At 37.8% G+C, this 11643-nt stretch overlaps 1 long non-coding RNA gene across 1 annotated transcript; it reads right to left on the bottom strand.

Annotated features, from left to right (window-relative positions):
- Nucleotides 1-5838: 5838 nt before the first annotated feature.
- LOC115186538 (uncharacterized) lies at nt 5839-11424 on the bottom strand. The gene is made up of 3 exons (XR_003875759.1): nt 11279-11424; nt 9150-9254; nt 5839-6546 (listed from the first exon to the last, which is right to left on the bottom strand). It is a non-coding gene; the product is annotated as an uncharacterized LOC115186538 (long non-coding RNA).
- Nucleotides 11425-11643: the final 219 nt, after the last annotated feature.

The raw sequence follows: 11643 nt of genomic DNA, 5'->3' as shown, positions 1-11643 counted from the left end.
TTTGATGACTCTGGGAAGACTGACCACTGAGAATCTCTGACTCTGATCTCTCCTGTTGGTTTCTGTGGACAAAACATGAGATTACTTCTCCTCATCCAGGGAGTGAGTGAGTACGGACAGACAAACAGAGACACAAACAAAAAGCGGGACAGACAGTCAGAGACAGACAGAGACAGACAGACAGAGACAAACACAGACAGACACATACAGACAAAGAGAGACAGACAGAAAGAGACAGACAGAGACACAGACAGACAGACAAACAGAGACACAGACAGAAAGCGGGACAGACAAACAGAGATAGACAGAGACAGACAGACGGAGACAAACACAGACAGACAAAGAGAGACAGACAGACAGAAAGCGGGACAGACAGTCAGAGACAGACACAGACAGACAGATACATACAGACAGAGAAAGACACACAGAAATTAGAAAGACAGACACAGAGACAGACACAGACACATAGACAGAAACACAGACAGAGAAAGACAGAAATTAGTAAGATAGAGACAGACAGTGTTACAGATACAGGTAGTGTGTATCCTGTATGTGTGTTTCTTTTCTCTCCTTCTCCCCTGACAGGTGGCAATCATCATTCCCCAATCAGTCAGTAATCAGAAGACACCTGCTCCTTTACCCTATCACATCCCTTTCCCTGGTTTAAAACCCCAGTCAGTGGTTTTCTCTAGAGCTCGATCTCTCTGTGCGCAGATCACTCATTTGTTTTGCTCATACATGTCACAGTGGTCCGGTACCTACATTTACATTTTTACATTTTTAGCAGACGCTCTTATCCAGAGCAACTTACAGTAGTGAATGCATACATTTCATACATTTTTTCCCGTACTGGTCCCCCGTGGGAATCGAACCCACAACCCTGGTGTTGCAAACACCATGCTCTACCAACTGAGCCACACAGGACTTGTGAGTATTGTTTTGTTGTGGTGCATGACTGTTTGTTTGATGGTGGGAAAAAGGGTACCAAGACAAGTCGCCCTTGGGCATACACTACCCGTAGGTAAATTGTTGTCTAAATACCCTAGTTAGAACTGGGCGGACCACCCACTGTATTTTGGTTAGTTAGCTAGTTATTGAAATAGGCTAGTCTAGTTTAGGGGTGTTTTTGGATTATTGTTTCTTTCCTTGGGTCCAGCTCAGCCCCTCTTCTCACACCCCTTTACCGTGTGTTTAGAAATAAACCAATAGAGTTTGACGGTAGATTGTAGTTGTCTGTGGTTATTTGTTCTCACTGTTACGGGTCTCGTTGCCATCCCCCCTAGACTGCAGGGCCAAAGGGATTCGTAACACACAGACAGACACAGAGACAGACACAGAGAGAAACACAAAGAGAAATACACAGACAGAGGCAGAAATTAGAAAGACAGAGACAGACACACAGAGACAGACACAGAGACAGACACAGAGACAGACACAGAGACAGATAGACAGACACACAGACGGACAGAGACAGACACATAGACAGCGAAAGACAAACAGACAGAGAAAGACAGACAGGCATAGAGACAGGCAAAGAGACAGACACAGACAGACAGACAGACAGACAGACAGACAGACAGACAGACAGACAGACAGACAGACAGACAGACAGACAGACAGACAGACAGACAGACAGACAGACAGACAGACAGACAGACAGACAGAGACAGACACACAGACACACAGATAGAAACAGACACACAGAGACAGACACAGAGAGACACAGAGACACACAGACAGACAGAGAAAGACACACAGACAGACAGACACACAGCCATGCAGACAGAGACAGACAGACAGAGACACAGAAACAGACACACAGACAGAGAAAGACAGACAGAGACAGACACACAGACAGACACACAGACAGAAACAGACACAGAGACAGAGACAGACACAGACAGACACAGACAGACAGACAGAGACAGACAAAGAGACAGACAGACAGAGAGACAGATAGACAGACAGACACACAGGGAGGGAACGTTGTGTTTGTTTAATATTGTTTTAGGACTATGAAAATGGACAGGATTAGCCTATGGATTATGAAAACAACCAAAATAAATGTGAAAATGGGAGAGGAGAAATGACTAGAGACAGTGTTGTTTAACTCACTGACCATGACCCATGAGTTCTTCTTACCTTTGTTCAGTAGAAAAGTCTCCCTCTCTAAACTCTATAGGTAGACGCATAGACTGGTCACTCTTCATGGACACACAGCTGGGTACAGGGGAGGCTGGTCTCTTCTGCTTGATTGGTCTTCAACACAACAGAGACAAACATTACATCTCTCATCTACTCTGATCTCAGATGGGGAAACATAAGAAGAGTTTCATTCCAAAACGCTATATATCACTTTTCAGAAATGTTGCTAAATTAGCTTTTTTTGTTTAAAGAAATTATTATAGAGGTGTGGTTTTTCCCTATCTAATCATGGCATGGTGTTGTTCAATGACAGACATGTATTTGTTTAAAATCTATCACTTCATGGTATCATTTCAAAGACACATAATCATATTTCTTTACAAAATGCTATATATCTGCCTCACTGTCAAATGTTACCGACCGTTTCGATCTTATGTAGCAAAATTGTGTTTTTTACATTGGATAAAAGTAGACACTCAGAGCTAGAAAATGGTATATCATACACTACAGTTCAGGAACAATGGGAAAGTCATTCTGCTTTGAATGTTGATAAACTTGAAACCTCACTTTTGAGAAAATGTCCTTTGAATGTTTTGGTACCTACTGGAGAGCTCTTCTTTTGTCTACAGAGCAGATAATGTCACCCATCTAAATAAATAGTTTTATATATATAATTAACTAAATGTCTGGTGTTTTTGGTTTATGTCAGTTTCATTGTTTGTTATGCTATAAACATTTTATTTTATTATAAGTGGTAAAAGGAACAAAAAAATGTTATATTTTGCAATTCTGAGTAATTACCACTTTAGTAAGGAATAACACATTTTTCAGCACTACTGCAGTTGCTACATAATCCCAATAGATGGGAACATAAGACCACAAATGATATTTCAGAATATTAGTTTAGTTTTCTCCCTGGATACACCACCACTCCCCACGCTTCTTTCTGTCCCTTTCCACACTGCTACCGCAAGAGGAAGGACTTAAAAAGCATTTAACAGATTAATGTTTAGTAATATAATGATGATTCATGTTTATTATTACCTGTTTTTATGCTCATGTTTTACACTTCATTAATATAACGATTATCAATAAGCCTGAACATTAATTCAGTCATCTCTGGTCGAGAAAAACGTATTTTCCCTGCACATTCATTAACCAGCATCCACCTGCTCTGCCTTCTCGCACATCAAGTCAACTCAGCCCCGCTAAACAGCTGGTGTCTTCACTTCACTCTCACTCGCCTTCTCAAGGGGCATGTCGAGGTAAATTTACTAACCAGGAGGGTTGAATTATGTCATTTATTGGTGGGCTGGAAGACGCCCTCTTGTCTTTTCTATTCCGAGGTTGTTTACTCCCAATATCAGATATTAACATGATTTTTTACAATGTATGTACTACTGATTATCTACCTGGGGTTCAATACCTCACTATTTTTACCTCACTATTTACACCTCACTATTCAATACCTCACTATTTACACCTCACTATTTACACCTCACTATTCAATACCTCACTATTCAATACCTCACTATTTACACCTCACTATTCAATACCTCACTATTCAATACCTCACTATTTACACCTCACTATTCAATACCTCACTATTTACACCTCACTATTTACACCTCACTATTCAATACCTCACTATTCAATACCTCACTATTCAATACCTCACTATTTACACCTCACTATTCAATACCTCACTATTTACACCTCACTATTCAATACCTCACTATTTATACCTCACTATTCAATACCTCACTATTCAATACCTCACTATTTACACCTCACTATTCAATACCTCACTATTCAATACCTCACTATTTACACCTCACTATTCAATACCTCACTATTCAATACCTCACTATTCAATACCTCACTATTCAATACCTCACTATTTACACCTCACTATTCAATACCTCACTATTCAATACCTCACTATTTACACCTCACTATTCAATACCTCACTATTCAATACCTCACTATTTTTGTTTCTCTCCCTAAAGCAACACAGCCCTAATAGGAGATATATAATTAACTAAAGTAATGAGTGACCATTTCAGAAAATCATGGGACATATAGTCTGTGGTTGCATGCTATTTTATGTCAATCATATTGCTGCTTGTAGCCTATAACTGATGCTTCGTGGTCTTATGCTGCCATCTATTGGAAATATTTAGCAATTAAAAGTTATTAATTTACTTACAGACATTGGTGAGGCAGCTGAGAATTAAAATAAACGGAATGTGTCCAGCCTACTGAGGAGCCCCGAAAATAATATTCAAAAGATTGGTCCTTGGACACAGAGGGGTTAAACACTAAAGTGACCGTCCATCTAGTGAAGAGAGGAGAACCTGACAGAGGTAGCCAGCATCCGTCAACGAGAGAGAAGGAGAACTACGATGCTACTAATTAGTAACTAGCTAGCTTACCGAGCTGTACCGACTAGCTAGGCTAGCTAGCAGGTCGTTCGTCTGTCCCTCGTCTCGATGACGAATCCGGTGAAACACAAAATGAAACGAGGATAGAGAGTGAAAAGGATCTGGCTACACTCATACTGTCCCTGACCGTAAAGCAAAAAGATAATTGAACAATAAACTTCAGCGTTTCAACACTGTAACAAACTCTGTCGTTATTCCCCAAAATCACCTCAGCCCACTCTGCGCGTAACCGGACAATATGCTTGGCGCCACAATGTACGTGGACGCGGACAGTTCTGTACGTGGACGCGGACAGTTCTGTACGTGGACGCGGACAGTTCTGTACGTGGACGCGGACAGTTCTGTACGGGGACGCGGATAGTTCTGTACGGGGACGCGGACAGTTCTGTACGGGGACGCGGGAAGGTCCAGAACGCGGACATGAGCAGTGCAACACAATCAACTAAACCCAGTCTTTACAGTAGGTTACATTAGTAATATTAATTTTTTATTATTATGTAAAACAAACATCATAAGTTTTTTATAACAATATTTTGAGATCTGGGCCCATGTCCACAAAGCGTCTCAGAGAAGAAAATTGGTCGAATAAGTGCTGAGAATAAAGACATTTTACACTTCTGGGTATAAATTAAAGCTATGCATGAAGTCTCTAGTCCCACCTAGTCGGCAGATATTTAGGACACCTCGTGAGCTGTCCTAAGTAGTTAAGAGTTAACAGCAGGTGTCTTGATAATACTATAGAATAATGCAGTGAGTCAGTGGTTCCTGAGCCACATGTAATTGCTTTGTAGTAGTTAAAAATAATGTTTTATATTTCTATATGATTAATCCATTAATAATATATGTCTTGTGCTTTTGGCAATGATTTATGTATAATACTTATGTATAACAAGTGATACCATGTATGTCTCCAAAGCATTTTTTCTTCATTTTGGCAGATTCATTTATGCTTATTTCTGAAGATTAACTCAGGTTTTCGCCCAGCGGCTAAGGAGTTGGAGCTGTAGCAGGAGTTGGACCTGTGGCTGAAAGGTGGCTGGTTTATATCCCGGGCCGGGCGCTGGTAAAAACAGGAGGAATTGATCTGACCAATGGAGGGCTGCTGGGTTCACATCCTCAAAACATTCACCTTTCATTGATCAGAACTCTAGAGGTTCTTCTTCACTGAACCCAAATATATATATCATTTTTAGTAATTCCATATATTAAGGAAGTGATAGAAGCCTTTTTGGTTCTATAAGGAACCTTCTTTTCTAAGAGTGTAAAATTAACACGTTTTTCTTTTGATTATTTAATTATCTACATCATGTTATTTCAAGATATCCCTTTGGAGCGCAACATCACGTTGTTAAAAAATAATCCTAAATTGGGCGTGGCTATAAATTAGGCAAATTGAAGGCATCTCGGGCGTAATCTGTGTTCGATGAAAATGAACATTGTTGCAACGTTGTAGGCAACATTATTGTCAAGGGACTTGATGCCTACTATGCCAAAGCTATTCAGAGTTGTTAAACGGGTGTGAAGAGTGTGTTGATATAACGGTAATATTGTCAAATTTCTGCTTGTAAGAACGATCAGAATTGGTAAAGAAAATATGCATTCCATTATATTAGGCAATAATTAAGAGCAGGCAAAGTGGTCGTGTCATGTGAAAATTCTATCAAATGTCTTACATTGCAACGAGTACAGTCAGGGTGCCGTGGAACCCCTGCAGTACCTCCACAGACCCCGGATTGAGAACCCCTGATTTAGCAGATGCTCTTATCCAGAGAGATTTACAGTAAGTGCATTCACCTTAAGATAGCTATTTATTTTGGAAATAAACGTAATAAATTATTCCTAAAATTGTTATCTCACCTCTTAGCTTTGGTGTCATGTCCCCCAGAGAGACTCATTTTAGAGGCAGGTCCCCCCTCCTCTCTCTCCCCAGAGAGACTCATTTTTAGAGCACTGTCCCCTAAACAGAGATCCAGCATGTTGGTTGTGGTTAACACAGTGACAACTAAACAGAGATCCAGCATGTTGGTTGTGGTTAACACAGTGACAACTAAACAGAGATCCAGCATGTTGGTTGTGGTTAACACAGTGACAACTAAACAGAGATCCAGCATGTTGGTTGTGGTTAACACAGTGACAACTAAACAGAGATCCAGCATGTTGGTTGTGGTTAACACAGTGACAACTAAACAGAGATCCAGCATGTTGGTTGTGGTTAACACAGTGACAACTAAACAGAGATCCAGCATGTTGGTTGTGGTTAACACAGTGACAACTAAACAGAGATCCAGCATGTTGGTTGTGGTTAACACAGTGACAACTAAACAGAGATCCAGCATGTTGGTTGTGGTTAACACAGTGACAACTAAACAGAGATCCAGCATGTTGGTTGTGGTTAACACAGTGACAACTAGTTCTTGACTGTCAATTGTTCTCATTTATTCATTATCTCTTTGAGAAATAAAACATTTACTAACAGACATAGAAACAGTCAGGTGATTTAAAGCATCACATGAACATGTAGCTGTGACATTTCATCTCCATGGTAACTGTCAATAAAAATAATAAGTCACTGTTTGTTAAGGTAGTTATAGACAGAACAACAACAATAATAATAATAATAATAATAATAATAATAAGTCACTGTTTGTTAAGGTAGTTATAGACAGAACAACAACAATAATAATAATAATAATAATAATAATAATAATTATAACTATAATAATAATAATAATAATAATAATAATAATAACTATAATGGTAATAACAACAATAATAATAACAATAATAATAAGTCACTGTTTGTTAAGGTAGTTATAGACAGTACAGCAACAATAACAATAATAATAATAATAATAATAATAATAAGTCACTGTTTGTTAAGGTAGTTATAGACAGTACAACAACAATAAATATAATAATAATAATAATAAGTCACTGTTTGTTAAGGTAGTTATAGACAGTACAGCAACAATAATAATAATAATAATAATAATAATAAGTCACTGTTTGTTAAGGTAGTTATAGACAGTACAGCAACAATAAATATAATAATAATAATAATAAGTCACTGTTTGTTAAGGTAGTTATAGACAGTACAGCAACAATAATAATAATAATAATAATAATAATAATAATAATAACTATAATAATAATAATAATAATAATAATAATAATAACTATAATGGTAATAACAACAATAATAATAATAATAATAATAAGTCTATGTTTGTTAAGGTAGTTATAGACAGAACAACAACAATAACAATAATAATAATAATAATAATAATAATAATAAGTCACTGTTTGTTAAGGTAGTTATAGACAGTACAGCAACAACAATAATAATAATAATAATAACAATAATTATAATAATAATAATAATAATAAGTCTCTGTTTGTTAAGGTAGCTATAGACAGTACAGCAACAATAATAATAATAATAATAATAATAATAATAATAAGTCACTGTTTGTTAAGGTAGTTATAGACAGTACAGCAACACAAGGCCATGTCTCACACGTATTTGTATTCACTAACAGTAGGCTATTTATTGTCTTTCAATCTGTTCTTTTCTAAACGTATCTGAGAATGTAGACAGAAGGGCTAAAACGGACATGATTGATCTGAGGGGGAAATGGTTGATCCATTCAGAAAGGTTTTTTATGCATCAAGTGAGAGATGTTATATTATGTAAAGTAGTCTAGGTTATAATGTATAATAGCAGTTTGTTAGTGATATGCAGATCAAGGTCTATACCTCGGCTATAGCCTACATATCATAGATGACCAGTCTAAACCTGTTCAGATCAACATAATGTTATAGTCCTACCAGTAGCAGGACAGAGAATGTACTGTATATAACCTACATATCATAGATGACCAGTCTAAACCTGTTCAGATCAACATAATGTTATAGTCCTACCAGTAGCAGGACAGAGAATGTACTGTATATAACCTACATATCATAGATGACCAGCCTAAACCTGTTCAGATCAACATAATGTTATAGTCCTACCAGTAGCAGGACAGAGAATGTACTGTATATAACCTACATATCATAGATGACCAGTCTAAACCTGTTCAGATCAACATAATGTTATAGTCCTACCAGTAGCAGGACAGAGAATGTACTGTATATAACCTACATATCATAGATGACCAGTCTAAACCTGTTCAGATCAACATAATGTTATAGTCCTACCAGTAGCAGGACAGAGAATGTACTGTATATAACCTAGATATCATAGATGACCAGCCTAAACCTGTTCAGATCAACATAATGTTATAGTCCTACCAGTAGCAGGACAGAGAATGTACTGTATATAACCTACATATCATAGATGACCAGTCTAAACCTGTTCAGATCAGTTCACAGAGAACATCAGGTTTGTCAGCATGATAAGTGATCATAGCCTTATAATAGTTTGTAGGTAGTCTAGACCAACAGTATGAGAGTCTGCCCGTCTTTCCTACATACCAACACATTTATTCAATGTTACCGAGAAATATGTGCCACAGTTTCAACAGCCATTTTTTGTAACTGCGTAGACAACACACTTACTTTCACGTTCATATGAGGAAATCACAAAACTTCTGACAGTCACTGGTGCAACCGCCTGTTTTCTTGCAGATGAAGCAGCTTTCACAGGCAACTCATTCAACCAGCCTAAACAACAGTAAATACAAGATGTCAAATGGTCAAAAAGTGAATCTCAATAGAGCCATATACATTAGAGAGGGGTATATTGCTGCAGATGTTGGATCTTAATTTGAGCCAGTTTGCTACACCAGGAAAATAATCCTGCAGAAACAGGACATTTGAATTATTGTGTGGATTATAATTAATGAACAGTTTTAAAATGGAAAAGTGGAATTTATCATCTTCAGAAACCTTTTCTAAAGTTTAATTACACTCAAATACACTACAAGTTTAGTTTTTCTGCAACAGGGTGATCAAATTAAGATCCTACATCTGTACAGAGTTTATGTCTTTATCTGAAAAGGGCAGTTTGAGTTATGAGCAATAACATTGCAACTGTCAGCTGATGTAAACCTCTGTGATTGGATGTTATAGACCACCATATATATCCCCATGTACAATTATGTGTACAGATGTAGGATCTTAATTTGATCACCCCCCACTGCAGAATAACTTTCCAGCAATGCAGGAAATGTAAAACTTGTAGTGTATTAGAGGTTTAAAAAGGCTTCTGAAGTTTGTAATTTCCACTTAGAAATTTCAGACTTGAGTTTTCCTTACGAAAAATGTAGTAACCCCTACAAAAATTGACCACGTCCAGTCAGCTCCATTTTGTATGATTAAACTGACACCAACCTGTCTCAGTAGTAGTAGACTGTTAGGAGGGTTTTACTGTCATTCACTATACTAACATTACACCAACCTGTCTCAGTAGTAGTAGACTGTTAGGAGTGTTTTACTGTCATTCACTATACTAACATTACATTTAATTTCTCTACACACTTTACAATAATCCCTGGCAGGATTCTCACCTTGAAACTTCATTGCGATTTTTTTCTGTTCTGTTCTTTATATTCTGATGGGTGAGGCCTGAACTGGAATGTGAAGCTAACTGAAGCTGTCTAGCTTTAGAAAACCAGTATATCAAGCCTGTATCATAGTATACCCCTCAGGCTACGTTCAGGTTTCAGCAAGAGGCAGGTATCAACATGCCGAGTCGTAGGCTACAACCTGGGTTGTATTCATAAGTTTACAGCCAACAGTTTTAAGATGTTAAATAAAACATAAACCGTTTACTCTAAACGCTGTACAATGTGACCTAAACGGTTTCTGTTGCCAAACGTTTTGCTACGGTGGGCACTAATGAATACACACAACCTGTTTTGAGGAAGTGTAAGTTGTTGTTAGTCTCTCGAACAATATTTATTAGTCTCTCTTTCACACAACATACCTTCCTGAGTGAAAAGAGTTAACTGTAGATTATAAAGAGAACATGTTTGTTTGTTGCTTGTTGTGTTTTAAGCCTGTTTCGAGAAGACAAGTCTATAGACCTATGATACAGTACACTCTTAGAATAAAGGGTTCCAAACGGGTCCTCCTGCCGTCCCCATAGGAGAACGCTTTTGGGTTCCAGGTAGAACCCTTCTGGCTTCCATGTAGAACCCTCTGTGGAAAGGGTTCTTCACGGAACCCAAAAGTGTTCTACCTAGTACCAAAAAGGGTTCTACAAAGGGTTCTCCTATGGGGACAGCCAAAGAACCATTTTAGATTGTAGATAGTGTAGGAGCGATCACCCTGGGGCACACAGATGGGCACAGAACGAATTCACCCCACGCATCTAATTTATATCGAAAACATTTTAAGGAGAGTAGGACTATTATAACACTGTCCACCAAAAATATAATTAACTATATGAATACACATAACAATACCACCAACTATATGAATACACATAACAATACCACCAACTATATTAATACACACAACAATATCACCAACTATATGAATACACACAACAATATCACCAACTATATGAATACACATAACAATATCATCAACTATATTAATACACATAACAATATCATCAACTATATGAATACACACAACAATATCATCAACTATATGAATACACATAACAATATCATCAACTATATGAATACACACAACAATATCATCAACTATATTAATACACATGACAATCGTCGTCTTACCTTTTATCTCTCAATAGAAACAGAGTCTGAATGATCATTCGGTCGTCGAAAGTTACTTTCGTTTGCTCTGCTCATTTACATATCAGGTTCTGCCTGTTCTCTCTCCGAGTCCCTCTCTCTTTACAGCTCTTACAATGTGCCTTGGCAAACATTTCTATTGGAGGGTTGTGACACCATTCTTCCACAATAAATTCCATAATTTGGTGTTTTGTTGATGGTTGTGTTCTATTGTGTTGAGACCTGGTGACTGAGACGGCCGCGGCATATTGTGAAACATCAGCAAGTGCAGCAGTCTTCATCACTGAAGCTCCTGCCAATCGTGCCCCAACAATCACCAATCGTTAAGCTCTTCCCGAGCAGGGTCA

Source organism: Salmo trutta, unplaced genomic scaffold (assembly GCF_901001165.1).
Source record: "Salmo trutta unplaced genomic scaffold, fSalTru1.1, whole genome shotgun sequence".
In the NCBI taxonomy this organism is placed as follows: domain Eukaryota; kingdom Metazoa; phylum Chordata; class Actinopteri; order Salmoniformes; family Salmonidae; genus Salmo; species Salmo trutta.
This window is presented reverse-complemented; position numbering and strand designations above follow the sequence as displayed.